Source organism: Triturus cristatus, chromosome 7 (genome assembly GCF_964204655.1).
Source record: "Triturus cristatus chromosome 7, aTriCri1.1, whole genome shotgun sequence".
In the NCBI taxonomy this organism is placed as follows: domain Eukaryota; kingdom Metazoa; phylum Chordata; class Amphibia; order Caudata; family Salamandridae; genus Triturus; species Triturus cristatus.
The window spans coordinates 1,677,835,703-1,677,860,739 of NC_140590.1; the positions used below are offsets into that span (position 1 = coordinate 1,677,835,703).

At 44.3% G+C, this 25,037-nt stretch overlaps 1 pseudogene; it reads right to left on the bottom strand.

Moving 5' to 3' along the window:
• Window positions 1–717: 717 nt before the first annotated feature.
• Window positions 718–3,239, bottom strand: LOC146812683 (zinc finger MYM-type protein 1-like; annotated as a pseudogene).
• Between the last annotated feature and the right edge of the window lie 21,798 nt (window positions 3,240–25,037).

The following is a 25,037-nucleotide window of genomic DNA, read 5'->3' on the forward strand; positions in this document are numbered from 1 at the left end:
ATCGGTCCTGTACTATCCTCCCCTTTTACGTCTTTAGCTCTGTCAAAAATTCTTGAGCTTTGACCTCTGAAAAAAACATATGCACACGCCCTTTAACGATAACCTTGAGGCGAGCTGGAAACAGCAAGTATGCCTCACACCCATTCCCCTGAAATGCAGCTATCGTTTGACGTAGTCTCCACCTGCGCTCCACAGTGGCATGGCAAAAATCTGGGCGTGCGAAAAAGGTATGACCATCAAAGGTCCTCTTAGTGTCTAGTCTAACCATATCTATAATAGCTTGACGAAGCAAAAAGTTCCCAATATAGATCAGGATCGCTCTGGGGCAGTGGCGTCACTAGGGTTGGTGTCACCCGGTGCGGGTAACTCATGGTGTCACCCCCTCACATCTTACCGCATGGACCTCCTCCGCTCCGAGTCCGCCAGTGGACACAGTTGGCAAATAACGGGACCATACAAAATCCTTAGTAACCTTTGTAAATGTAGGTCCTATATTTACAAAGGCCATAGAAGAAAAATTGAATTCAACAAGGTCGGAGGTACTGTAATAAGTTAAGAACTACATAGAAAATATGTTACTTTTGCAACATTAAACTTTAAATGTTACTGTTACAGGAGATAAGGTTGTAACCGTTCTGTATTGGGTTTGCACAATCAGCAACTGCCAGAATAGTATGCAACAGTACAAATTACAATGTCACATTAAATCTCGACTAATCAGAACTTTCCTTTCCTGGCCTTTAAAGCTGCAAGCTTGTTAATTACTTCATCAAAATCAACATCTTTCGCCAAATGACTTTCAATTGATAATATTGCAAGATCAGAAAGAATTGACTGTCCCATGGTAGATCGCAAATAGTTCTTTATAAACTTTAGCTTTGAAAAACTCCTCTCACATGAAGCTACAGACACACAGATTGTAAGAAATAATTGTAGGCTCAATGAGAGATATGGGAGAGATTCTAGGAAGTCCCATTCAACTATAAATTTTAAAATGTCAAATACTGACCAGTCTTTGGCTTCTTCGACTTCAATGTCTGCTGCCTTCAGGTGCCTTCTCAGCCTTGGTATTTCTAATAAAAGCTCTCCCTCGGATAACTCATCATAGAAATTGGACAATTTTGGAATGGACACCAGTAACTGTTCTTCAGTGGCAGATATCAAACTCTTGGCTTGAACAGCCTCAAACATGGCTGCTACTTCCTTGATGGCTCTTGATCTGATCTGGAGTTCAGAATGGAAACGATCAATACACTCAAGCATCGGCCTCTTGTTTTCTTCTTGCAGAGTTAGTCCAGCATCTCTTGCCTTCTCACCCGTCATCCTCTTCTTGAACCTGGGTCTGCTCTCTACTGAAATTCCATATTGGTCTAATTTTAAAAGCGCCCGTTCAATTGCCTGCTCCACTAGATGATTGCGCTGCTCGTCGTACAGAAATAGTGTTAGTGTCTCTAGCTTTGTCACCACCTTGTCAAGAGTTAAGCCCTTAGTCTGAAGGTACAGCTGTGTAAGATTAACTTCTTCAAGTACATCACACCAAAAGTAGAGGTAGCACAGAAATGTGAAATTGCAGACAGCAGGCAAAAGACCACGGGCTGTACCTCTTGTGTCTAAATTTTCATCTGGATCACATAGAGCTTCAATTGCCGCCACAAATTCATCAAATTTTTCTTTCACTGCCTTTACTGCAGCATGATGAGCACTCCAGCGTGTTGTTGATAGTCTTTTCACTGAGACTCCAGTGTGCTCCATTAAAACATCCCATCGGTGAGTAGAAGCAGCAAAGAAGGAAAACATTGTCTCAAGAGTTCCAAAAAAAGTCACACATGAAGCATTTTCAGCAAAAGAGTGTTGGCCGCACAGGTTAAGCGAATGATCCACACATCCATTAAAAATAGCTTTCCTGTTCTTTCTTTTCAAAATGGCTTGTACACCCCCATGCATTCCAGCCATAGTGGCAGCATTATCGTAACCTTGAGCGCGGCACATCATAAAGTCGAGTCCATCACGTTCCAGATTTTGAAGAATATCAGAACTGAGGTCAACAGCTTTTTTCCCCTTTAAAGGGAAAAATCCCAGAAACACTTCTTTAACTTCAACTTTCCTATTTTGTATTTTCACATATCTGATCACTTCGGACATTTGGTCAGTGTGTGATGTGTCAGGTGTGCTATCGAACATGATCCCAAAATACCTGGCAGATTTTATATCCAAGACAAGCTTCTCCTTCACATGATTTGCTAGGACATGTATAAACTCATTCTGAGTTTTTGGTGCAAGATAAGATACTGATGCTTTGAGTTTACATGTGCTTCGCTTTAATCTCATTAGGTGCTCTTTCAGCACTGGGTCATATTTAGAAAGCATCTCAACCATTTCAAGAAAGTTTCCTTTATTCAAGGAAGATTCATCTCCCTTGTGGCCCCGGAATGCCATATTCTGCTTGGCAAGAAATAATGTGATATCGAGCAACCTGTGCAAGATATCTCTCCACTTTTTCTTCTCTATGTCCATCAAAGCAACACTTTCGGTGTCAATTGTTTTGTGCAGTCTAAGTCCTGCTGCCAATGTTTTCCATTTTTCAAGGCAATGTAAGTGCTCTTCGGATGTTTCATGATTTTGCACTTTCGGGCTCAGTTTCCACCACTTTTGAAACCCAATCACAAATTTGGATGTCGTGTCTGTAGCATGACTAGCGGCAAAGAGTCGGCAGCAAAAACAATATAATTTCTCACTGACGAGTAAACCATCCATGACCGCAAGACTTTCTCGCCATTTGGCATCACCTTGTAAAACCACTCTTTTGATAGCTGGCGAACATCTCCTTTTGCTTTTGGATCTTGCCTGGTGGCAATTCCGAAAGGGCCATCTTTGTTCTGGAAAGAAGCACTTCCTCTTTTGATGATTGCAACCCGCAAATGATCTGGAACAGGTATTTTCCAAAAAGAAGCATCATCTAAAATATTCAAATTTTCCCCCTTAACCTCAGTCCTCATCTCATTTACAGTATCCTGGTTAGAGTCACTTTCAGAGCTCTCTTCTGCTTCAAATTCATCCATTTGAATTTCCATTTCCTTTCCTTGTTTTTCTGCTTCATTTTCTTCTATTTCAACTCCTTCCTCTTCTGTAGTATGCATACTAGCATCAGGATCAGCGTTATCAATTGGTGGCCGAGGAACTGTGTCTTTTGATGAACCCATACCCTGGCCATCATCTGGTCTCTTGACATATTGAAGCATGGATCCACGTAGTGTTGAGAGTGATTAATTTTTTACCTTTTTTGCTTTTCTTTGCTGGCATCCACTTGGCCTCTTTGATGTATGTTTTCCATGTGGCATGATTGATATAATATATCCTTGAACTATTATTATCCAAAAAAATGCGACTTTAAAAACACCAACAACAGCAAAGCGTGTTTTTAAGCACGTGTAGTGGGCGTGGGCTGATGAAACGGCGGGTCCAGTCAAATGTAGGATGTCAATGTCACCTCTAGTACAAGTGGTTTGTTACTGTACAAATAATTTGGGAGGTTTTCATCTTGGTCGTTTTGTCAGTCGCCCTGTGCCGCTGTTCATGTTTTTTGTTTTCATACTTGCCGCCTATTTTATCGATGGTGATAAGCCTGTAAAAGACAGAAGCCGGGATTGACTATCACTCGCTGGGCAAACATGCTCATTATTGCATTTTCTTAATAAGCATGATTAACAAACATGTTAAATTATACAGTACAACGGTTTAATAATAAAGACAAGCACTGCAAATGAAAATATAGAATTCAGCAGAATGATTATTTCTGCTTTACTAACCACAGTTGGGAATCATGGCATTATTGCAAGCCTCTTGTAATGTGGCCCTGCTGCATACCCTGTAGATTGTAGCAAAAATAAAATTCTGTCTTTAGGTGAAGCAAATCAAAAGTTAATAAAAACGTGTGAGAAGTGCTCCAGTGCTGTTTAAGGCCCTCCATAGAGGTGGACTGGTCATCATTCAGTCATACCCTATTATGACACATCACGTAATAACGCACTGTTCGACATAAAAAAATTACAGAGAATGCCCATTGCACAGGAACAACGCGAATGACAGAGCAAGCGGCTGTTTGAGGTGCTTGTGTTTTTTTGTACTTTTTAGCGCAAAATGCATTCTCACATTCGAAGCGGACACACGTGTGAATTTCTTGCTAAAGTACAATGGGGTCATCACATTTTCATAGCCCCTTCTTACATTTATTCTTTAATTTCTTTTATGGTGCTACTCATCCCAAGTGGGGTGTCAGACCACACTACTTGACACACACATGTATGATGCTGAGACAATGATTTATACATGTGTAAATCAATGTATAGGAAATGTTGCATAAGACAATAAGAGATACGAGGTGTTGTAGTCACATGTAGTCCGTACTGGTAGACTTTGTATGCTATGAATGCTGAGTGTGGAAAAAGACAAAATTCAGGTTTCACAACGTGACAAAGTGGTTGGGGTTGTGTATACTAATAAGACTGTATCACTACCCAAAGGAACAGTATTTAGTACCTTAGAATGAGAAAAGATTGAGGGGAAAAATAACTTTCTAAACTCAAGCCTTGCAGTTTGCGTGCAGTGGTTCGTAAATCACTGTGTTCTATTCCAAGGATTGTAACTTAGGAACTGCTAGTTACCAAATGTTTCTCTATGACAAAACCCACTAACCTATCTACAAATAAATCCAAATCTGTGGTAGGCATGTTACACTTTGTGGTTTGCGGAAGGCACCTTAACTGACTATGCTACTTTATGATGAGTGAAAACTGTCACTAGACAAGGCTCGGTAATCTGCCCGGCTCCACACATCTCTCAGCTGGGTCGTTGGCATCCCTGAACTGCCTGCATGCCGCATTATGGGTCGTTGGCAGTGTTACGCTTTTTAGCAGGACCAAGACTGAACTGTGGCGGTGAAAACATAGTGGTAAAATGAAAGGTTGTTTTAACTGTTGAGCTGTCATTTATTTTAATGCTATGATAATAGTACATTTTCTGTATATCGCTTCACCAGTTAATTCGTAAATGCTCTCGTAAATGCTCTTGTTGTCATCATCATTATATTTATAAATCATGGAAACACTTGAAAAAGTGACTCAGTACTGGTGAATCGCCAGTGACTTGGTGATCATTCCACAATGAATATGCCTTTCTGGGTCTGGGACAGGGCCTTTATCTGCTTTTTTTTTTTTTTTTTTTTTTTTTTTTTTAAATTCTTCGAGTCATCGCCCATTCAATCATACTGATATCTGTCCAACTACGCACATCTTTATCTGTTCTGTGCTCCATCCTTGCACTCAAACACACTCATGCATGCACTGTCCAATTCTTACAACCAGTGCTTTAAGTGGGCCGGGTCTCACCGGGTCTGAGCACCGGCAGTTTTTAAAGTTGGGCTCGAAACGGGTCTCTATTGGGCTCTGTTTTGTGCCCCGGCACAGGCGGTCTGTTTGTTTCCGGACTGCACATCGTTGTGCGTGTGCTCACACTGCTCACCTCTCACTAGTGTTGAAGTTATGGCATGACGTCATGCCTTGTGAGCGTTGTAGAGGAAGGGAAATTCTTTTAAGAGTCATTTTCTCTCTGGATTTCCCTTCTCTTTTTGAAACTCAGGAGCAGCAACATTGTCGTGGTGTCACCAGGCTTTAAGTGGAAGCTTTTTCAATATTATATACAAGCCATAGTTGCTTCTAATTTATCTTATGCAACTAACAACCATTGACAAAACCAATAGTACTGACTTGTTGTAGGTATGATGTTACTTGTTGTATCATATATCTGGATGCAGTGACAAAAACAGCAAAATACAAGTCGGGCGGCACACTATGCTAAGCACGGATTTTTAGCTTATGTGTTTTTAAGCTATGCCCTTAATTACATTGGCCACGACCCTTCGAGAGACCCCCCCAGTATTTTCATCCCACTTAAAGCCCTGCCTACAACCATTTGCTCATTTTCGCATTCAATTGTTGGCTCAAACATAGACACGAACTTTACAGTCTATGAAGAAGCCCTTGGACGCTTAGAACAGTTGGACCTACTGGCTTTGCCCGTGGTTATTTCTTATGCTGGTTGCAGGTACATGTAGGACTTTCTGATAAATGTTTTTCTCTAAGGTTGACAGTGAACTATGCAAGCATCTAGATTTCATTATTAACTACTTAATGTACACAAAGTTTTTAATTTTAAAACATTGCTTTTTATGCTGCATTTACTTGTTAAAGGGGCCAGGTGTTCCTACGGAAGAATAAAAATAAACATTTTCATTAGCCTGTACGAGGTATGAATTTAGCCTTCAACTAAAGACAATTACACTTGCTTAACCTGCCATTTTCTATTTAAGTCTTGAAAATAGCAACTCATCGCCACAGGTCTCCTGCAATGAACACGAAGTCATTGTCACATAAATCGTAACCCTTCCTGGTAACATCGCTCACGCGTTAACGAACAAAAACAATCACATCTCCTAAAGTTTGCTACTGGAGTTTACCTCCTGAATGCAGAGGTCATGTAGATCGGCAAATATGTGCCAGAACTGTTGTTAAAAGGACTTTCACAGATTTTATCATTAGCTCGATCTAATCTCCAATTACAAGTAACTCGGTATTCTATGCAAAGATTCCTTTACAATTACCGGCTGAATTCTCTGGTTGGAACGCCACCGATTACGAGTTAGTCCCCTCAGAATGTGGAATAACTGTGCAGGCCTGGAATGACCCTGCAGGATTCTACGTGGTATTTCAGATTCTGAGGAGTGTAACACTTCCATGTATCACAGGTCTGAGCAGGTGGCAAGTGAGAGCAGGGGTTTCTCTGTGGGTCAGGGCTGGAGGCAGGAGAGTTGAAAGCGTAATAGAAGGAAAGGGTAAAAGTGTTCTGGAAGGGCGCAGCAATGTACGCCTCCACTTGCGGTTGAAAGAGATCAGTCAGGGGCTTGGAAGCTGTTGCCACCAAGGTTTCAAGTAATTTTTTTGGCTCTAGCTTTTGCCTGATAAAATACGGTCTGGTGTTCCAGCTTTAAGCATAACCAGTTACGGGTCATTTATGATCGGGTGGGGCGAAATGCCACACAGGCTCATGTTTTGGTGGGCCTGACCCACCACCCGGCCCACCCGCTAGAACCGGGCCTGCTCGTGACGCATCTGAAACAATAACTTTTCCCCTCTCTCCCCTCTGCTCCGGATCCAGTGAGGCTGAGTGCAGGGTGCTGGTGAATGGCGGCCACTGTGCCCTGCTGCTCGCCAGAGGCACCTCACTGCTTTCAGCTTCAGTTTCACCCTCGTCTGCGTCTCGGTTCACTGTTGTCAGCTGACACCGTCCACTCCTTACCGATGATAATGGAAGGAATCGCGAATAGGCAATAGTAGGCCTGTCCACTCACCTGCTGAGTTGCAGACAGGGGGGGGGACTACCTCGGTCAGCCTTCCTTGAAAATTAAATTATAGTGGCAGTGTGGGCTGGCGACGGGCCAACGGCGACCTGAGACCTCCTCACCTCCTCGTCGTGATGCCAAGTCACGCGGATGCGGGAACCCCTCTAGTGACGACGTGACGTCACTGCCGAGGTGCGCAGACACGGCGGAGGAGGAGACAGTGCGCGCTGTGCACAGGCACCCCCTGTGAATAGAAGAACAAGGTTAGGTTGCACTGGCGCGCCGCGTCGTCGTTGCGTTTGGACTGCTGGTGGTTTACTTTCAATAACATTGCATTGCATTGCATTGTGCACCCACGGTTGCAGTGCACGCACCACAGACAGTGACACATCACCGACCGGACCGGCCCTTTGGTGTCACCCCCCGTGAGGGTGTCACCCGGTGCGGTCCGCACCCCCCGCACCCCCCTAGTGACACCACTGCTCTGGGGTGTTCTTCTTGCCCAGCCGGATAATTATTTTTCCCCGCATGATTGGGAAGCGATGAGCCCGCTGCACCTCAGCCCCCCAGTTCCTTTGCGCAAGTTCCGGGAGCGCACCTTTTAGTAGAGAAACAACGAAGGTCATTATATTCCCTCCCTCAGCATTTTCGGCAATTCCAAGTAGTCGGACGTTGTTTCTCCTTTGCCGGTTTTCGAAATCTTCGAGTTTCCAGCACATGTCCATTGCCTGTTTTTCCTGCTGTCCTTTGGACTCCTGTAGTTTATCAACCGCTTCTTCCAAAGCCACTGTTCTGTCCTCGACTTGTGTGACCCTTTCAGCCATTTCAGTGCATAATTTATTTGCTTTGCAAATTGAGGCCTGTAGCTTCTTTGTTGCCTGTAACGCCCGCCTACTTTCTATTCTAGCCTCACCCTGTATTTGTTTTAAGGTGGAGTATATTAAATGGGGAGGGGGCGGCAGACCCCAGGGGTTGTGGCTCTGCCTGCGGCTGTCGTGGGGCACATATTCTCAAAGACCATACTTGTGGCGGAGTAATCCCATTCTAGATTTCTTGCGGTAGTCAGAGTACTTTTTGTGGGACTGACTATGGCTCTTGATTTTCGCTTTTGCGATTTACTATGGGCCTTTTGCACTGTTGAAGATTTTCCAGAGTCCGTACCACTAGATATAGTTGAGTCACTCAAAATTGGGGAGTCAGAGTCAGTATCATCATTTAATGAGAAGAATGTGTCACCTTCAGGAGAACCATGCGTTGTCGTAGTCAGGAGCTGGGGCTATGGCACTTGCCTGGAATCACTATCTATGGCATTAGTATCAGCGTCACATATGCATAGTAACCCCCCCCCCCCCCCTCGATGCCATCTATATTAATATTTTCATTGCTTTCACTATAGCGTGGTTCAGCAGGCTCCGTCAGTAAAGGCATAATAGTTGCTTATAAATTACTATCCTTCAGCAGAACAGGTTCCAATACTTGTAATGATAGTGCGCTTATAGTATTATTTTCGGCTAGATCTGAACAAACTACAAGATTTACCTGCAGAATCCCACTTTGACAGGTCAGGTCCAGACCTGATTCCTGTTGCTGATCCGATCCGGGTATTACTCCCAGCCCTGTTTCTGAGCTGAGCACAGCTCACACTGCAATTCCAGGGGTCACCGGATCAAGAGAAATTTCTTTGCTGTTTTTAGCCTTTAAGGGTGGTCAAGACATTGACAATGCCTCGACTACAGTAGGCTGCCTCAATACGTTTTCTGAGGCAGCTGCTGCCATCCGTAACCGGGTCCCCCCGGCAGCACCAACCCCTTTCAGGCCGCCATCAGCCCCCTTTGCCTGGCCGCCGCGTCGTCCTGTGTTTAGCCCCGGCGATGAAGTAATACCGTCGGGGACAGCTGCAGCTGTAACTTTGATGTTAGAGGCACTAATACTGGTTTTGGTACTAGGAGGGTCTTTCAGCCCCCCTTTGGCCGCCTTATCGGTTTTGTCCAGTCTCGGAGCCATAACCTGATCTAAGCAGCGGGGAAGCGGTATTCCAGAGGTGCGGAAAGTATACCGGTAAAGCAGGTGAAGTACCGCGGCAAGCACTCTAATCCTCAGCGGGATCCCGGCACTCAGCAGCCGCATATCACATCGAAGGAGAAGTCCCAGTTGACTAAGATAAATGCTCCTTTTGTTTCTGCTTGTCAATATCCTTGTTCACTCTTCTCTCTCCTGCGTTGAGCTCACTATTGAACCAGCATGTCTCGCATGGGTACAGAGGGGAGAAACAGCAGCGGCTCTGGTCGAGGTCAGCCAGCCATCTTGTCCAAATTGTTCCCAAACCCTAAACCCCGCCTCAACTTCCTTCTACCAGCTGTTATGTTAGTTCTTAAAGAAAAACTACCTCTTCTTGCTCACAGAATGTTGAAAAGATGTGCTTTTTGAGGAGCATTGGCAAGCTACCGAAATAAAAAGCAAGTACGCCAGCTCCGGTTGTATGACGGAACCACTTATGCTATTATAACACTTACCTTAACAATGTGGCCATTTTAATGACTGTGTTGTTACCATGCATGCCTTTACAACGAACTTCTTTACCATGCATAGGTCTCGATCATGAAAAAGTATTATATACCAGGTCAAAATAACCATATATATATTCACTGAAAAAACCATAGGTTTCACACACGTTATAGTTAGGAATTAGCATTTAAAAAACCTTGCAAATTCAATTAAAAAACCATAGGTTTCACACATGTTATAGTTAGCTGGACATTTCACTCGGCAATCCTCTGCTGATGACGTCAGATATTACATCACTGTATTTAGACACTTATTTACCCATGTCTTCTTCCATTAATTTTTAGCTATACATATATTACAAATATTTTTTTTTCAGAAAAGACACATATGTCATCAGTGATGTAATATCTGACGTCATCAGCAGAGGATTGCGGCCGCGTGAGTTATAGTTGCCTGCACTAACTATAACGGGGGAATTTCAATGGTTTTTCACGAGTGAAATGTCCAGCTAACTATAACGTGTGAAACCTATGGTTTTTTAATTGAATTTGCTAGGTTTTTTAAATGCTAATTCCTAACTATAACGTGTGTGAAACCTATGGTTTTTTCAGTGAATTTGTATGGTTTTTTAAATGCTAAGTTATGTATCTTTTTTTTTTTTTAAGTTTTTTCTCCGTGCGCGTACCGTACGCGTACGGTGCGCGCACCCCGTGATTTTTCGCGAAAAAAATAGCTTTTTTTTACCCTTGGGGGTCCTTCAGTGACCCCCTGACAAAGGCTAGGGGGTCAGGACCTGTCCATCCTGCCCCCTTCTCACGTTTTCCCAATTTGGTTTTCATTACCTCAGACTGCGAGACACAAAATGGTGGCCGACACTTCCTGATTTCGACCGATTCGAATGTTTACTGACATCTACAACCAATCAGAATTGCGCTCGCGCACGTCACCGTGCGCGTACGGTAAGTTTTACCGTGCGCGCACGGTGCGCGCCTATAGATATATATATGCTTTTAAATGCTATTTTCTCAGGAAATACAGAACAGATTTACACCAGACCTGCAAAAGGCACACCCCTGACCTGAGGACTACCTCTCTGCCAAATTTCAAGTAATTCTGTTCAGCCGTTCGGGCTGTAGCTTGGACTAAAGGTCCTATGGAAAAATGCATGGGGAAAACGCATTTTGGGACCCCCCCTTTTTCTCAGCTCCCGCTTGACGAATCCCCCCGAGACTTTCAGGGAAGGAGCGGAGCGGAGCGCCCCACCTATTTTGAAAATTTCGCGAGGATTCGTCAATCGGCGCCAAAGTTATTCCAAATAGAATGTTGCGGATTTCCTATGGAAACACGGTCCTAACTATAACTATCTACTGGCGACCGCCAGTAGATAATATGTGTGTGTATATATATATATGCCTTATAGTTATCGGCAAAATACTTACATTTTCATTGTACAAACAGGCCTGTTAAAGGCATATGCATTTGTAAAAAACTATATGTATATTTATATCTATTTTTATACACACATACGTGTTCACATTTACACATACATATATAGATATGTAAAATGCATATTGTTATATATACACGTGTGTGTATATATAATAAAATATATATATATTTCCTTAACCCTTAAACCTTACCCACCCAAAACCGTAAAAAAATCCCTTGCCATCCGTAATCCCATATCCATTCTAAAAATTCTCTTGCCAACCAAATTCCCATATCCAACATAAACCCTAAATATTCCCTTGCCACCCAAAAACCCATATCCACCCTAAACATTTCCTTGCCATCCAAAATCCCCTACCCACCCTAAACCCTGAAAATTCCCTTGCCACCCAAAATCCCATAGCCAACCTAAACCTTAAAATTTCCAATGCCACCCAAAATCCCATACCCACCCCTAAAAATTCCCTTGCCAACAGAAAAACCCACACCTACCCTAAACTCAAAAAACGCCTTGGCCCTAACATACACACACACATTATACACATAGCTTTATACTTACATTCCCCATAGTAATGGCATGCGTTGGAAAGGCAGGTCATGGTAAAGGGATGTGTGGTAACGAAGCATGCGTTCTAACGGCACTCGTGGTTTAGACCACATTGTGATTGCTTCCCCCCCCCCCCCCCCCCCCCGCAACTGATGGGGATCTTGTAAACCCAACACACTAGAACTGAGGACACATGATGACATACAATACAAGGCAACCCTAGTAGAGCCTCAAGCAATTGGGATTGGGACCAACATGAACAAATGTGTACAACCGGTGACCTCAGGGTGCAGATGACCCTTGGTAAATGTCACCCATCCCAGAAACAACTGGTCACCTGAGACAGAAAGGTTCATTGTGTCCACCAACCTTCTGTGCACAGCTCAGAGCCCTGGTCCTTCATTTCTTGGAAAAAATATCTCCATGTTAGCCAGAAACTCAAGTCTTCAATGATAGAGTGACTCTATATTTATACCATGGAGCTTTGCACCCTGACCACCACCATTATCCAATCGAATGCAGAATTATTCTCAACCTGCCTCTTGACAGTGATGTACCAGAACCTCATTATCACAATATCTTCTGACCTATATAGATATTATTATGTAAAGAATATTTAGGACACTATTTTTTATGTCCGATGAGATTTCCGCATACATGCATGATGCATGTATGTGCATGATGAGAGAGCAGTGAACAGCTTCATTCACAGATAAAGTAGGAGAACTTGCTTTGTCTGGTGAAGTGTCCACATTGGATGCATTGAGAGGAGATCTTTGTTTTTCCTCTGCTCACCCACAAGCTGCAGAGTTTTGTTTCCCAAAACTCCTCGACGGAATCCAGGGGGCGTCTCTAGCTGTAATGGCATATTTCTAGTGGCCGAGTTAACATTTACAACCATGACACTAGTTGTCGCACCGTCGGCATTCTGTCCTAGCATTACCCTAGGGATTAGTTACCAATAACTCAAAATGATGGTCACAGCAGTGGGGATGTTCAGTTTCCAAGGACACCAGATGGGTGGTATTTCCGCTAAAGCACCCTTTGGCCAGGGCCGGACTGGGAACAGAAACCGGCCCTGGAAAACTGCTCAGCTGGAGCCCCTGGGGTGAGGAGGGAGTGCAGCCGAGCAGTTTGCGAGGGCCGGTTTTGGCCGATTTTGTTACAGGGGGCCAATATCGCCGACCCCCGGGAAAAAAAAGTCCCCCAGGGGGCCAAAACCAGCCCCAACCCTAGTGGCGTACCGGGGAAATGCCTGGTGCCCGCTATGGCCAGTCCGGCCCTGCCTTTGGCCTAGGAAGTACTCAAAGACAGTCATTGTTGGGGACACGCTGTATTTGCTGCCACTCTAGTAGATTCTTAGCGCTAAACTTAATGGTTGAAGTTGGCGAGATCTAATGAGAGCAACTTTTGTCATCTTTTATAATTGTACAGGAACAGTTCCAGTGCTTAATTTGCATTTTAAAAAAGTGCCAGGGCTCTCGTCACCACACACTGCCCCTAATTTGCTGCTAATGATCGTAACAACACAACTACTAACTATCACACTCCAACAAGTGTGACAACTTGGACTATTTCAGGCCCTCAAACCTATAAGGATGGCTTGGATGTCGGTAACGCTCATTTTAATGTAAATAGATTTAATAAATGACTGTTGTGGTCATGTCTAAATTAGACAGACCGTGCCAACTTGTGGCAGGCTGTCACAAGCGCCGGCGTTGACAATCAAATGCCAGTGCCAAGCACTAGAAAACAGTGGCTCAAATTAAGTGCTGCAGTGCCCATATTTTCTGGTTAAAAACAGCCATCCCTGAACAGTTAATGCCGACATTTGGCTGAACTTCAGGTTCCTCAGGCTGAAAGAGAAAGGAGGGGGTCTCCTGTTCTGTGAAGACAAGGGAGAGGCAGAAGGTGAAAGAAGAAACATGCCTTCTCACTGCAGTGCCTGTTATCTGAAAGAGATGCAACTGTGTGGATGGTTAATCAGCAAGTCTAAAGGCTGCTTGGGAGCCAAGATGTCCCTGTAATTAAAGGAGTTATTTGAAGCTTTGTGGTGACAAAGATGGATCTTTTTGAGTAGTAAGGTGTGGGTGTTGGCATCTGGGCTCTGGAATGTGCAATTCCAATGGAAACTTACAGCAAGCACTGGCAAAGCCAATAGGTATCGCATACGTGATATATCGGCTTTGTCAATGTTTCAGCCATGTACAGCAGGGCCGTTGCTATCCATCATAGCTGAAAGGTGTTTTGAAAAGTGCTATGATGCGGCCATTACTTTTTATTTTTATTGCAGTGTGAGGGCAGGGCATGCGGCATTACAGAGAGTGGGAAGGCATGCAACTCGGAGGTTATGTGTGGGGCGGGGGAGTGCTATTACTTGGCATCCGTTTTAAAATGCTTTTGGTCGGACAAGCAACAACTGAGGAAGGATGGCTGAGAGTTTGATCAAAAAGCACTGAGTGACGCTGCCATATAGAGGGTAAGTAATATAAGCAATAACAGACAACGGGAGGAGGGCGGGAAAGGAAAAGCAACAACATGGAGGAGAAGGAGGGTGAATGGATGGGGGGGGGGGCTAGCAACAACATGGACAGAGGGAGGAGGGCTGCAGGAGGCAAGCACCAACACAGAGAGTGGAAGGAGTCAAGCAACAGCACAAATAGCGGGAGGAGGACGGAAGGGGGCAAGCAACAATAAGGACAAGAGGGGAGGAGCAAGCAAGAACATGGGCAGCAGGTGCGGCAAACAGTAAAGACAGCAGGTGGGAGTTAAGCAACACCATGACAGTGGGAGGAGGCAAGCACCAACACAGACAGAGGGAGGAAGCAAGCAACAGCACGAATAGCGGGAGGGGGCAAGCAACAATAAGGACAAGAGGGGAGGAGCAAGCAAGAACATGGGCAGCAGGTGCGGCAAACAGTAAAGACAGCAGGTGGGAGTTAAGCAACAGCATCACAGTGGGAGGAGGCAAGCGCCAACACAGACAGTGGAAGGGGTCAAGCAACAGCACGAATAGCGGGAGGGGGCAAGCAACAATAAGGACAAGAGGGGAGGGGCAAGCAAGAACATGGGCAGCAGGTGCGGCAAACAACAGTAAAGACAGCAGGTGGGAGTTCAGCAACAGCATGACAGTGGGAGGAGGCAAGCGCCAACAGACAGTAGAAGGGGTCAAGCAACAGCACGAATAGCGGGAGGGGGCAAGCAACAATAAGGACAAGAGGGGAGGGGCAAGCAAGAACATGGGCAGCAGGTGCGGCAAACAACAGTAAAGACAGCAGGTGGGAGTTAAGCAACAGCATGACAGTGGGAGGAGGCAAGTACCAACACTGACAGAGGGAGGAAGCAAGCAACAACGTGGACATTGGGTGGGGGCACATAAGGGATAAAGCTTGTGAGTTACAAAGTTACAAATTGAAAAGCTAAAAATAACTAGTGATTTTCAATGTTTTATATTGCATGTTTATCCTGGGGTAGTGAACCTGAAAAAGCTGTTTTATTTAAAGTGAAGCTAAAAATTGGCCCTGATACAAATTAGATTGTTTGGGTTTTCGTTATCTTCCTTGAATAAAATTGTTAATAAAACAGTAGGCAATGGTGATGGTCATTGGATTCAGGAGATTCTTTGGCTGCAGCATTCAGTGTATAAATATTGAGTACTGCATTTGCCACACCAGGTGCTGCACAGTTTGTCACATAATTTGCAAAATGTGCCGATCACACCAAAAATGTTGTTTATATCTCAAATAAATGGAAATAATACTGCCAGAAAATGTCGCATGATTTACTGCATAATTTAGATTGGCTTGTGGCATAATTTGGTTCTCAAGGCTCCATAATTCAATTATCCTCGACAAGGATAAAGTCCTACAGATTGTTTTGGGGGTTGTCATTATGTTATGTTAATATAACTTATTAAGCGCACGAATACCCGGAGGTGTCTTGGTGCTAAACCTTAACGTCAACCGGGGATATGAGGGAAACTAGTTTTGAAATAGCCATGTTTTAAGGCCTTTTCTAAATTAGGCAAGTGAGTTTGCAGCGCTGATGTCCATAGGAAGCATTTTCCATAGTTTTGCTGTGCCGCGGCCAATGCTTCAGCTTCCCCAACTAGAGGTGCGAATCCTCGGAACCATCATAAGCCTGGCGCCAGTAGAACGTAACTGTCTGCCAGGATGATACCAGGAGAAGATGCTTTCCAAAAATACCGGTCCTGTGATATTCAAAGCCCGTAGGCTAGACATAGTGTCTTAAACTTGATACATTGTGCCACAGGAAGCCAGTGAAGTTTCCGGATTTCTCTAGAGACTGATTCATGCTTTGGCAGGTTTAATAGGAGCTTTGCAGCTGCATTTTGCACCATCTGTAGTTTTTTCTGATGTTGCTTCTGCATATTCAAATAGTGACCATTACAATAATCTAACTTTGATTATACCAGTGCAGTTACGACCGTCCTCATGGAGTCGAAGGGGATATAGGGAAGATCCTTCTTCAATACAGTAGCATTTGTTTGCTGAGAGAAAGTTAGTTTGTTGTCAATCAGGACCGCAAGATTTTTTTGCCTCTTCTACAGGTTTTGGTAGCTCTCCGATCTCGGCGTGCCACCAAAGTCCGTCTCGTCTTGGCAGGAGATTGCCAAAGATCACCACTTCGGTTTTGTCCGAATTGAGTTTGAGACCATGCTTGGCCATCCAGATGCTAATTTCCCTCTTGCACTTTTGAAACTGCATTGCAGGGGGCACTTGAGCTTTATGTGCAGCTACCACGATCTGTGTGTCGTCGGCATATGATGTTAAATTGAAACCGAAATGTTGGATTAAGAGGGCCAGTTCTGACACATAGATGTTAAACAGGGATGGGCTAAGCGACGAACCCTGTGGGTTCATCATTCTGATGATGAAAATGTATTTCACTTGGTTCCATTAAATATTTTCCATATTTCACAGCTTCCTGTAAAGTATGGGTTTTTATACTACGGCATGTTGAGCGCTAAAATATATATGGATCTGTGAAATAATGAAAATATTTCATGTGTCCTTGTGTTGTGAAATATAACAAATATTTGGCAGGTCACTGATTAGAATGGGTGTTGTCATTCAAATGACAGTTCCAAACCACTTTGCAGAGAGTTAACATTATTCACTGTTTAATCCACCAACAGATTGTTTCATTTCCTGTTTTCAGTAAACAGCCATATGTGGAAAGAGCATTCCTTTTCCCTCTAGCAAGGGCGTTAGGGAGCTGACACTGAGTAGAGACTTTTTACAGATTGTTTAAACGCCACTGTGGTAACAAAAGCACACTGACGCCAGAGGAAAGATTGGGGTGAAGATGAAAAGCACGTGACGGAGAAGACGGGTGCAAATACATGCATTCTAATGGAGTGCTTCACACAAAAAAAAAAAAAATAGTGCCCAAAAGCAGACACTGGTGGAAACATTGAAGCAGCCAGCCAGAGAGATGGTAATGAGGCTATGCTTCACGGGAGGCCCAAACCAAATAAAGTCAGCAGATATAAAGTGAATGATCAAACAAAAAGCTAATGGTAAGCAATGGACATAAGCCATTCCTAGGACAACTTGATCCCAAGATTTTTATCACACCAGACAGATGAGCTGTCTGGTAGGCTTCAACCTAAAAAGAGTTTGTAATTTGTACAGTCTGGCTGCATATTATTAAAAATATATATTTTTGAAGGTACTTGTTTAATCTTAAACGCATATGGGCCAATTAGGATGTCTTGTAGACTTGCGTTCGCCCGACGGTCTTATTGTCAGAACCGACCAACCTAGGTTGGCAGCTCTGCACCCCCTATTACGATGCGACTCCAAACTCCCATTTCTCTATGGGAGCTTGTGCTGCGGTTGTAAACCGGCCACAGCACAAGCTCTCATAGAGAAATGCGAGTTTTTGTGAATCCCAACACCGTGTGCAGGCACCTCACGGTGCAGGGATTTACAGGCCCCCAACAGGAGGCCACTGAGGGAGGGGGCCCTGCTAGGGTACTAGGGGTACCCCAAGTCGCTTTCCGACAGGCTTTCCATGTGTGAAAGCCGGACCAGTCAAGCCCATCATGGAAAGCCTGTTAATATAATCCCGATGGCATAAACGCCATCCTAAAGGGATTATGTCGACAGCTACTTGAGCCTGTTGGAAGCCAGCCGGAAAGAACGGCCGTTTTGAATTCCAACTGCCGTAATCGTAATAAGGCGCTCAGAATTCAAACCAAGGATGTCGGTCAGAGAGCCCTTGATGACCAACATTCTAACTAGGGCCTAAATCTATGCACATTTTTCAACTCATCTTCTATTGTGTGTAATGCAATTTTAAACTATCAACTTGCATATTCACAGTGCATTCAGTTGCAGCCCGGGATCTCATAGCACTAATAGTACAGATGTCACAATTCCCTACCACACCAACCAGGATACAGTTCTGCGACTGTCCGGTTACACACATAGACATGTGGAGTGATCACACATTAACCAACTGAGCTTTCGTAAGATAGAAGATTGCATTTACCCCTGATTGTTTTTGCTTGTATTTATTTTTCCTTTAAGCTGTGTGTATTACATCGTATATGTATTTACTCAAAGTTGACAGGCCAACAAAATAGGTACAGATCATTGTGTTCTTTTCAGCCACTTCTCTGGTCCCCAACCCCTCTCTGGCTAAACCTGCCTACTCAGGATAATAGGGTCAAATTTACAAACAAATATTGCAATGTAGCGCAGCAAGTAAAGATGCTGGCTGCGTTGCGAGAACTGATGAGAGCAGATCTGTGCAATACCAACAAGGACATGACCCATTTCTGCTCTCTTTCTGAGCTGGAACATTTTCAATAGCCACATTCCAACGCAGGGACCTTTGCACCATAGTGCAAGGGTGTCTGTGTTGTGTCCAGCACAGTTTTTGCACAGGAAGGCACGCCGGCAATTTCCTTTTTGTACGTGTGCTGCAGAGTGAATCACTCATGTAAAGAGGAAAAAACTAGAATAAAAATATTGTTTTGCCAGCCTCTGAGAGGTGTAGGATTTTGGTACAAATCAATGTCTACAATTGTTTGTAAATATCGAGTTATGTCAAAGTCCATGGGTCAAGGTACGAGAATGGTCATGCACCACGCTTTGAATGCTCCCTCAATGCAAAGTAACGCAAGAGAGTACATTGTGCTGCATTGTGTTAATATGGTTTCAAACCAACGCAAATCGCCAACCTGGATTTTGTGTTGGGTTGGAGATAAACCTAAAAAAAGCAACGCAAAACATTTGAGAATTGAGCCATTGTTACCATACTGTAGTTTTATGCAGCTCAGCCACTGGTATGTTCCGTTGCAGCCCCAACTATAGCCGTTGGGTACCCCATTAGTAGGAGTTATATTGAGGCCTCAACTCTCAAACAGTGTGTGCCACTGGATAAAACACATTTCTTTTCCTGCTACATGTAGGGTCCCTATAGAGACTGTAGGTTCTTGTAGCCATCCCTAAGGAGATAACAATAGGCTCTGGGGGCAAATTTACTATCAAGTCACTCTATGTAACGTAGCAAGAGAACTTGCTGTGAGCTTCGTTGTGTGACAGGAAGGGAGCAGGACTGCCCCATATCTACTGAGCTATGACCCATTCCTGCTCTCCCTTTGCAAGCACACTGAGTGCAGCCTAACGCTTATGCATGCACCTTTGCGCCATGGTGCTTGCGTTCCAGGTAGGATTGTTTTTGCTGCATGAGGGGCCACCTTCCAGCACATAAACAATTCTCAGAGGCATTTACCTCTTTCTATGTGTGCTGCAGAGTGCAGTAAACCTGGGAATGCGCCAAGAAATGTACGGAAACACCTATGGAACACTTTCCCTGGGCAGAGTTGCACAAGGCAGTGACTTGCCCTGCCGTGCGTTAATCCAGATTCACATAGAGCCAGGCAAGATGGCTTTGCGTGGCTTGGTAAATCTTTAATGATGCAATAGCAAGGCAAGGGCTTCGTAAAGCTGGCCCTGGATGTCTAGAGGAGTTCTGAAGCCACAGAACAAAAGGTCGCCATAACTGCGCACAGTACTTTGGGTGTGGCAACTAACTGCACACACTGTGTGTGTGTATATATATATATATATATATATATATATATATATATATACACACACACATATACTTGGGCACAACTCTCCAGGTGAGTGCTGCACTGTTGTGTTTACATTAACATGGCATAATATATGCCATAACAGCTAACAGAGGGTGACTCCCACCAATTTTAGGATACCACCAAATATACCAGGAGGTGTCTTTCAATAAGTCTCACCTTGATTATATTGTGCTGGGATAGATAAAATGTTCCTGTTCACAATAAAAATATATTGTCCACCAATATTACTCAGGCCAAGATTTCACACCTTTTTTTATTATTATTATTATAGCGTGCTATCTTTAAGAGGTGGAGTGGCAATCCATATTGTTGACTCCCTATAAAACATGTGCTATCATCTTTTAAAAGAAGTCTCTGTCCACCGAGTCAATGCTCCGACAACATGAATCAATATATACCTCCTGGTATGTTTGTCAGTCTCTTAAAATTGGTGGGAGCCATTATCTTCCAGCTCTTAAGGCATTTATTATGCTCACACTTGCTTTTATACAACCATATCTAGTTTTTCAATAATCATAAATTAATGCTTTATGGAAGATCCAATGCATTTCTGAGTCCTGAGGAAGGTCGTCTAAATTCATTTAACCCACTGAAAGGCATCAACGAACGCTAGGAGCTCATTTCTTGATCTTACATTTAGTGTTCTGAAATATAAAGAAAATGTACTCAACAACATATGAATTTTCCTCAGCGTCATAGACGATTATATGATTTTTTTAAAAGAAATCTTCAATTTTTATGCTTGCTTTGTTTGACATTTTTAATTGTTGTTGCAATTTGTCCAAATAGACGTTTGTCACATTTTAATAAATTCTATCGTTTTTGCAAATTTAATTTTTTTGCACAGTTGGCAAAGAGTTTATACAAATTAGCAACAGCACAACTTAGAGGAGGTGCCAGAGGGAGCATATCAGGACATGGCACTGAGGCCCACATGTTCTAAAGTTTGCGGCTGTGCTTTTGTGATGCAACGCGGTTTAGCACAGCACATCAGCCTTTAAAATAGAAAGGAGACTGATGCTATATCTTGCATAGCTTGAGTGTCAGCACAACTGTTTAGTAAATGCAGTACCAATGCCCTCTTGCTAGCATTATTCTTCATAATGAGTTGCATTAGAGGATGTTGATCTAGCCATCTATATGTTGACATCCTGTAGTCATGGTTACATCTTCTCTGCAGTTGATAACACTGTACCTAACTATTTGTAAGGATTGGGCTCTGGAGGCCTATGGACTGCACATAGTACAACACCTACATATGTATCCTGGCACAGTGGACAACTCCGACATATGTGTCCTGGCACAGTGGACGACAAACCGTCCTAGCTTCTTGTAGCTGAATCCACCGCTGGAGCCAAGGTAAAGGAATAGCCGATGAGGTCAGAGTTGATCAGTCAGGGAAGAGGAAGGCATATACTGCCTTGTACATGGACTGAGAAGTGGTAAGCTATAATTCCTGGCACTGTCCAGCCAACATTACTTCCAATGGGGAATCCAGCCATGTTCTCGAAGACATCTACAATCCTTCTGCAGAGCTCTCAATTTTTCTAAATTCTTAAACGTGAGAACTAATTTGTGCATTAATGATGTATTAGGAAGTGGTGTCACAAAACATGCATCCCCTTCTTCACTCCAGGCTTCCCCCGAAGGTACCCAGTATCTGATGCCACCACTGAGGTCAGTCATTGCATGCCTGGCAGGATGCTGCATAACTGCACTGGTGGAAGCTCACTGCAGTGCCAAGGGGACACCATGCCACACTTGCGTGCCCAGAGAGGCAGGCTGTATCAAACCGCTACATCGTTGAGCAGTAACAGATTGCTGCAAGCAACAAAGGCTGTGGAGACCCTCGTTCCCACAACTGGCACTGGCCTGGGGGCCACAGTGACCGCCCGGCGGCCAGAGCCTGGCACAGTTTGCAGACTCACTCAGACAGTGGACAGAGCCACATGCAACAAGATCAGAGTAGGAACCCTGTGGAGTGCAGCACGGCATAGCGTGGCAGCCACCAGGTCACAGCCCAGTTGTACCAGGTGTGACAAATCCGGCTCTGGCACCAACCCACCAACCGAGGCATGAGCTGCAGTGGCACGTGGATGCCTCCCCTGGGTGCCTGTCCCTGAGCCCACCCAGGCCTTCGAATTAACCTATGGTGGGTCTTGGCTTGCTACGGGGTGGCTCAGGTTCCAGGCCTAAGAATTACTTTTAACCATGTGTAAGAGACATTGGACCACATGTATCAACATTAGGAATAGCGATCACCTAATAGTGATTTTCTGCAAATCGCAATTAGGTAATCGCTATTCCTAATGTATGAAACTCCAAGGGTTTAATTCAGCGATTCCTAGGGGGCCGCAAATCGACCTACCTCATTATTAATGATGAGGTAGGTCACAATTTGCGACCCCCTAGGAATCGCTAAAATCACGGGGATGGTGGTCTGCTAAGTTTAGCAGACAACCATGTCCGTGATTGCTTTTCAATAAAGTAATCATTTTTTTTTAAATGCAGCCCTTTTTCCTTAAAGGAAAACTGGTCTGTGTTTAAAAGAAAAAACATAAACAATTTACTTATCATGTTTTAAGAGCAGGCTGTGGTCCGTGGGATTTCATCACCATTCCCAAAGGGAAGGGGTCCCTTGGTTCCCATTTGGGAGTGGGTTACCACCAACTTCAAGTTGGTGGTAAAATGCAAATGTTTTGCGACTGCATTCACGGTCATAACACATTCATACATACCACTGTGATTCGGTATTTGGAAGAGATGCCCTAAACACGCCCCTTCCAAATACCGAATCACAAACCCCTTTTGCCATTAATCGCAAAATAGGGTTTGACATGTTGGAAAAGCCTTTTTTGAGTTTGCAAACAGGCCAATTCTGTGAATTGTCCTGTTTGCGAACGCAAAAAAGGTTCCTACATGTAGCCCATTGAGCTGTATCGTGTCGTTTTTAGAGTGTTTTGTTGTGGTTATGTAGGAGGTGAGATTCACAGTATTCATTAAATGTCTTATGAAAGTTCATTTAAGGTGGCTGTGTCTTCCAAGAGCACGGAATCGCAGGCAGCAGTGATGAAAATGGATGTGAACACTGAGGGCGTGCTGGGCGTGGACCGTGGTGGTGAACGAGCCGGCAGCACCACTCCCTTTGTAACAACTGGTTCCGACAGGCGGATGATTGTACTGTAAGACCCCATCGCGCTCTATAGCTAGGTTTATACCTTTCTGTGCGATGTCCTCCTATTAGGAGTTTTTCACCTAGGGGGCGTGGCTAAGCGCCCGAGGGGAATGGCGGCGTCGGAGTAGCGCTCCGTCGGACCGAGGATCAGCTGGCGGTTCCGTGCGCGATTTGCGCACACCGAAGGGGAGCCTCTGATGCATAAGTACGGCGAGCATGCCCTGAAGTTACTTTTGCCGCCATGAGGGCATTTCTTCAAGTGTTATTGTCCTTCAGGTCCCGGTCGCGGATCTGAAACGGCCGCGACCGCCATTTTGTTTTTTTTTCTCTTCTTCAACTGACCGGGATCTACTCAGCAATGTGTCCAGAGCGCATTAATTTCCTGGAACTCTAATTATTTCCATGTTATTCAAGGCAGTGCAGGCGATACAGCAACTTCAACCAAGCACTTTCAGGTGACTTTCTTTTTTTTTATTTTTATGGTTCTTTCCTGATTCAATGGTCGTTTTTGGCTCTCCTCAAACCCGGCAGCCATTTTGAGACTTCTCTCTGCTCTTCATGGTTCTTGGCATTTTTTTTCTTTTTTCTTTTTTCTCAAGTTCCTTGGACTGCGCAAAGTGCCTGTTTCGTTCTCAGTTTTTGAATTATCCCTGGTATATTTGCGCTTCATAGGTGTGTTGATGGCTGACTGTTCCACTAAGGTTCACAGACGCAATTATATTAAGAATTCCAAGCTCTTCACAGAACTGGCTCATCTTGAAGCCTCCCAGGCTCTGTCTGTTGATGAGATGTCGTCGCACGCAGAACCCTCTTCACAGCTCTCAGCAAAAACGATGTCTAAGAGGCTGAAAAAAGATCCACCTTCACCTCCCAAATCTTCTGCGACCATCTCGATGGAGTTACTCCTTGAAGAGATACGAGCCTTGCGCCCTTTTATGGAGGAAACCAACGCTAAGCTGCAGGTCCTTACTGACAATTGGACTTTAATGAATGAAAGAGTGTCGTCAGTTGAGCGTGATGTCTCCTCTCCAAGAATCTGCCGCCAAAACCACCCATTTGCATGCGCAGGTTTCCTCTCTTCAGAAGCAGGTGGAGGACTTGGAAAATCGAAATCGACGCAACAACCTTCGCCTTTACGGCCTGGTGGAAGGATGCGAGGGGAGCGACCCTGTCAATTTTTTTAAATCGTTTCTTCCCAAGCTTTTACATCTGCCCGAAGACACATCGCTTAACATCCAGCGTGCCCACAGGCTGGGTCGTGTTTCCTCCTCTTCATCTGCGCCAGTGAAACCCAGAGGTGTAATAATGTATTTCCTGGAATACACAGATCTGCTGAGGGTTCTCTCAGCGGCCAGAGCCTCTCCTCGCCTTACATGGTCGGGTTCCACCTTGTTTTTCGCGCAAGATTATGCCAGAGCTACCGCAAATCGACGCAAGGCTTTCTTGGATATGAGACCTGACCTTCGCTCACTTGGCGCTCGATATGGTCTCTTCCACCCTTGTTTATTTAAAGTAACCTATAATAATAAAACTATGACATATGAGGACCCTACGCGACTTCGAAGCTTCCTGAATTCCTGCTGTCAGCATGCCATGGAACTTTCTGGGCCTTCTTCTTCTCTTCCACCGTGACTCTTATTGATGCTGTATTGTGCTGCTCCAGCTTGAGTTGAATATTGATTTCTATTACTCAATTGTTCTTTTGCTGAGTTTATATTTCTCACTGAAATGTTCGTTATTTTTGTCATAATCTCTAGGTTTGTCCTATCCCATGTGTGTCTTTTGTTTCTGCCATTTGCTGTTGTCTAACCCTGTTATTTTTCTTCCCTCGCAG